Source organism: Aegilops tauschii, chromosome 3 (assembly GCF_002575655.3).
Source record: "Aegilops tauschii subsp. strangulata cultivar AL8/78 chromosome 3, Aet v6.0, whole genome shotgun sequence".
Classification (NCBI taxonomy): domain Eukaryota; kingdom Viridiplantae; phylum Streptophyta; class Magnoliopsida; order Poales; family Poaceae; genus Aegilops; species Aegilops tauschii.
In genome coordinates this window covers 387,863,573-387,869,646 of record NC_053037.3, presented here as the reverse complement: position 1 = coordinate 387,869,646, position 6,074 = coordinate 387,863,573, and positions in this window count along the sequence as shown.

Below are 6,074 nucleotides of genomic sequence, written 5' to 3'. Positions count from 1 at the left end.
GACATCGACCTACTCCTACACAGAGATGGTGTGTAGTGTACGATTTAGCCGCGAGAGTCGATGCATCCTCTCATTTCCGGGCGTTCGGTCGGGACAGCTGCCACGCCCGCTCCTGACCGCCTGGCCCACCCAAAGCCCCTCCATCGCCCGCGCACGCTTCCCGCCCAATACGGTCAGCGCCGCTCCAAACACTACAAAAAAATACACTTTCGTGATAATACGTGTTTGTCATAGTAGGTCACGTTTTCTGTCATGCATGTACATCCATGATGATTTTTGACAGAATCAAGATAGTCATACCTGTGTTGTCATAGAAGTGTTCCATGACATTACCAAAATTATCATCATGGAAGTGTCCACTTCCATGACGATAAATCGCGCGTCATAGAAGTGCTTTCGTCAAGGGTGACCGACACGTGGTATTGACCGTAACGGGTCACCGTTAAGCTATCAGGTCCGGTTTTGGATCCGATAACCCGCTAACAGCCTGGACCAATGAGGATTTTCCACGTGTAAAATTCTCATTGGCCGGAGGAAACACGTGTTGGCTCACCGTTGGGACAGATGTCATCCATTCATTGGACAGGACGCGCCTATGATATGTTGACACGTGGCAGGGCCCAACAGAGGCCCATATAAGTTAAAAGGCTGGCCCAGTCAAAGGCCCGTAGTACAATGAGGTACTAGTGGGCCAGCCCAATAACGGCCTGTTTAATAGAGGCCCATTTACGGCCCGAAGCCAGATCTGGCCCATTAATTGTTCGCTGAATATTTGGGCCCAATTACGACCCAGTGACTTTCGGCCTGTTAGAGGCCCAATGTAGACATGGGCCCATTTCAACCCGGTGTGTCTTTCAGCATGGGAATGGCCTGTGCTGCCCATGGGCCATATATGGTCCGACGCAACATCCGGCCCACTAACGGCCTGTGATAAAGGTTGCAACAGTTCAGCCCAACGTGACTTTGGCCCTGTTAAAGGCCTGTCATATAATTTGGCCCATTGATGCCTGTACTAAGCTTCAGCCTGTTAACGACCCATGATATCAGTGGGCCAACTAAGGCCCAAGATATGTTTCGGCCCAGTAACGGCCCATCATATAACTGGGCCAAAAAAGGCCCGGTCTACATTTCAGCCTGCTGAAGCCCCGTCGACGACTAGTGAAAATTGAGGCCCAACATGCATTTCGGCCTGCTAAAGGCCCATGGTTTCTTCGAGGATGTAACAGGCCAGCAGAATATTTAGCTTGTTAAGCTACTTGGGCCAAACTAAGCACTGGGTCCACAAAAGGCCCAACTAAAATTTGGGCCGAATATAGGCCAGAGTAAGTTGTGGGCCTGGCGTAAAGTGTGAAGGCCCCAATGGAAATTCGGGCCCAAGAAAGATGCATGCCGGCCCAATTGTGGCCCGCTAAAAATCAGGCCCATTTGAGGCCAATGTTTCGGCCCGGTCGACTACATCAGATTTTTTTTCCAGATAGAGAGTGATGGCAGTAACTAGTAGGAATTAAGAACAAACCTACTCTATACAATAAAGAAATTACGGCATAGTAACTTAGAATAAACCTACACTATGCAATAAAGGATTTATGGTATATTACATCCACAGGGCATCGAAGTTCGCCACCAGTGAAAGCGCAACGAAGAAGCAGATTACAAAAACTGGGCACCATTGCAGCGTAACAAAATAATACTAAACCGAGACCACTTCCAAGACAGTTCAAGAAAAGGTTAGGCTTGCACGGGAACTGGTGCGCAAGCTCCTGAGCAAGGCTGTGAGACCGGCCTAGCATGTCGGTCATAGCTTCCAGGTGTAGCTGTTTAGCAATGAGGTTCTCATTTGTGTTCTCCGCAATCTTTCTTAGAGATAGGACTGCAAGTCGAAGTTGAGTTGTAGAATGCCTTTCTGCTACAACTTGGGACTGAAGAAGTTGAACTGATTCAGACAGCGAATTCTGTGAGCTTGTCTGACTGCTAGTCTCAAGTAACTTGAACACTACATCAAGACAAGACTTTGGGGTTGTCTCGCTATCTTCAAGATGTTTTGCCTTCTTTGCTGCAATATATGTTGGGTTTGTCTCACAGCCTTCAGCAGACTTGTGCATGCCATCAAACATATCACCCTGAAACAAGCAGAGAGATGACTGGATTTGCACGTGTATAAACAAAGATGATAACTGTGCTGTCAATTCCATCCAATTTGAAATTAGAAAATAAAGAGTAAGTTCAAAATATCAATAGCATAATTTGGCATTGTTCATAATGTGGGGAGCTTCACCACACTACTGGATTACGATGTTAACATAACAAGCATAGAGGAAGGGCAAAGACAATCGTTGTATCTATTTTGGTTAATGTGCATGTCATGTTGTTCATATCATCAGCCACATCAGTAAGATAAAACAGGAGATGACAAGGTGCAAATGTGAGCTGCTTCACCACACATAACACCCTGGCCATGCCAGGAGGAATGTCTATTTAAAGAGATTGGATCTCAGATCCATTCAGCACCACGCGGAAAAATCCTCAGAGCTTGCTAGGAAAGACCACTCCCACATGGCTAGCACTCCCATCTCTTCCTCCCATCCCTGCATCCCAGAAAAAGGTGATTGGGAGAAATGTTCCGTATCCCACAGTCAGCTAGTGAAGCTGCAAACATAGGGATTTCCCCCGCGGATCTGGTCCCTGTTCGGGCAGGGTTGACCTCCTTCAATGACGAGGCCCAGGCGGAGAATTTCCCCAACCCATCTAGGGGGGAGCGAGTGTGCTTCGTCCCTTATCTGCTAAGAGGTGTCAGATTTCCAATTCATCCGTTCCTTCGAGGGCTTCTAGAGTATTATGGCCTCCAACTGCACAACTTCACTCCCGCATCCATCCTTCACATCGCGGATTACCTGGCCCTTTGTGAGCTGTTCCTGGGTTGTGAGGCCCATTTTGAATTGTGGAGAAAGCTCTTCTGTCTCGTCCTGCGTAACTACAAGGGATCCATATTTGAAGTGGGCGGAGCCGAGGTATGGCGCATCGCCGAGATCGGATACCTGTCCGGCACGCCGAAGAAAGCATCCGAAGAATGGCCTTCCGAATGGTTCTATATCGAGGACGTCACACTTCCTGACCCAGTTCGGAGGGGTCTTCCCGAGTTCACAAGCGTTCCTTTGAAGAAACGCCACAGTTGGCGCCCTCGAAGCCTCGAGGAGGAAGATAGTGCGGAAGTTAGTCAACTCATGAGCAAGATAAAGACGCTCGCCCAGTCCGGATTATCAATAGTCGAGGTAATGGCGACTTCCATAGTACGGGGGGTTCAGCCACTCCAATACAGAGGGCTTCCCATGTGGCACTACAATGGGGAGGATGACGCCTCCCGCTGCGGCCGGAAGGGTCCGAACACCCCCGCCACTCTGGCCAAAATATTGGCCGAACTGTTCAAAGGGGAGGAGGAGGAATTTCTTCGTATCAAGCGCAGAGATGGATTTTCCATGTACAATCCTCCTAGCTGGGTAAGTCCCAACCCCTCTGCTCTACTCACTCCACTCCTTGAGCCACTTTCAATAAATATTAATCCGTCCATTTATAACAACACCGGCGAAAGATCTACGAGGGGCTTCACAGCCCCGCCCCGCAGCCAGAGGGCCACAACTGGGACCTTCACCCCGGATTTAAATAGGATCCGGATATATTCGTGGTGCTCGAGGATGGAGTGTTTTACCAAGCGAGCTATGACGGCACAGAAGTGGCCATCACTGCCGATTACCCCGGTCTTCTCCCTACTTCACACGTAAGTAATCAGGAGACATCTCATCCGAAAGAGTACCCTCGTTCTGCCTCACCCAGCGCACTGTCTCGTGCTCAAAAGGGGAGGCGTTCGGCGCGCCATGCTACCCAAGAGGCGACTCCAAAGAGAGAGGCCCCTACACCGGGCAAGCCTTCGAAGAGGAAGGCTAACGAAGACGTGGCCGAGCCTTCATCAAAGAGGTATTGATTTGTGAATATGCCCCTTGGCAGTCACATCCAACTGTGACATTATCCGCTGTGTTTTATCAGGAAAAGCGTTTGCTAGACTATGTCCGGGGATCCCGCCGGCCGCGCCTCCATGAGTCGGGTTCCCGACCCTGCTTCAAAGGCAAGGGTTGATGCGGGAGTGACGCCGGAATGTACTTCGACGGGAGAGTCGGATGATGTATCCGTCACAAACTCAGAAGTGGAGAGCGTCATGAATCATCGGCGCCGAAGAGCCGTTCTACGCGACCCCGGCTTTACGAACGAGGCATTCAATGCCTTCAGCTTGGCTGATGCATATATCCAAGCCGCTCGAGACGGGCTTGCCAGAGCCACAGATCAACACATAAAAGATATGCGGTTAAGTTTATTATACAAAACTGATAATTATATACCAGTAGCCCCTGAGACTTGAAGCAGGTGATACAGCTGATTTAAGGATCATTGTATAACCAGGTGTTGTCGGAGAAAAACGACCTGTTGTCTCAGGAACTAGAAAAGTGTCGGACCCAGCTAACTGCTGCTACCGCCGAACTGGAGAAATCCTAGAAGGCATCACCTGGTATTGTTTCCCTCCATCATAAAACATAACTATATACCGGCAATGCTAACACTGTTGCTCAACTTATGGCAGGATCATCAGATAAACTGAAGGAGCAACTGAAAGCCGCCCAAGCGGAAGAACAAGAATCCAAAAGACTGCTGGCCGTGGGCGAATGTGTGCTGACACGAGTCAGAGATGAGAAAAACAAACTGCAGGATGCCAACACCCAGCTGGGCGAAGAACTGAAAGATGTACGGGCCCAGCTAGCTGATTCCGTGAAGGAAAATAAGAGGCTGCAAGGCGGCATATTTAGTATGTGGTCGAACTTACCTCCGATTAATTCGGAGATAAAGGGGACTGACAGAGTTATGTCTGCAGGTGTGCTGACCGGTCGCCCCGAAGAGGAGATGTCCGGATTCTCGGGCGATCTGCTACAAGAGCTCTCGCAAATGCACGAGCAAGCTCGGCAGGCGATGCGAAGTATTGCCAAGGCCTTATGGCCATCCGCCTCCCCTCCAGGAAGGATGGAGGAGCTTATAGAGCTATTCAAGGGAGCGCGGCGGCGCTTCCATTTATGGAAGATATCGGCCTGCCGGGAAGGTGCATGAGAAGCCTGGGCCATGGTCAAAACTCGGTACACCAAGCTTGATCCAAATCATATGGCCCGGGTCAGGCCTCTAGGGTCAGATGGGAAGGAAATTCCCGTGAATTTGGTATATGACCAAGTAGAAGTAGCCGCCAAGTATTCCCAGCAGGATTGTAAGTTAGGCATAGAATCAATAATGGAAACAATAGGGAGAACGAGATGAACAAAGGGTCCGGCGCTAGGCATAGAATCTTCGAAGTATGGCCGCGTTCCAGGGGTTCGGCTCTAGGCGATTGTCTGACGCATCACGCAGGCGGTACGCTCCTCCGGTGAGAACTTCATCAATGATAAAGGGACCCTCCCACTTGGGCTTGAGTTTGTCCTTTTTCTTCTCTGGCAGGCGTAGAACAAGTTCGCCAACATTATAAGTCTTGGCCCGCACTTCTTTGCTTTGATACCTCCGAGCCTACTGTTGGTAAAATGCGGAACGGGCTTTTGCAACGTCACGCTCCTCCTCTAGGGCATCTAAGCTGTCCTGCCGATCAAGCTCGGCCTCTCTCTCTTCGTACATGCGCACTCGTGGTGAGTCATGAATAATGTCTTAGGGTAACATAGCCTCTGCGCCGTACACCATGAAGAAGGGTGTATATCCGGTAGTGCGATTGGGCGTGGTCCGCAGCCCCCAGAGTACGGAGTTGAGCTCCTCAACCCAGTGCTTGTCTGATTCTTTCAAAGACCGCACTAGTCTAGGCTTAATACCGCTCATAATAAGACCATTGGCTCGTTCGACTTGATCGTTTGTTTGCGGGTGATAGACGGAGGCGTAATCGAGCTTAATGCCCAGATTGGCGCACCAGTTTTTCACCTCATCAGCTGTGAAATTAGAGCCGTTATCGGTGATGATGCTATGTGGGACACCATAACGGTGTACAACGCCAGATATGAAGTCTA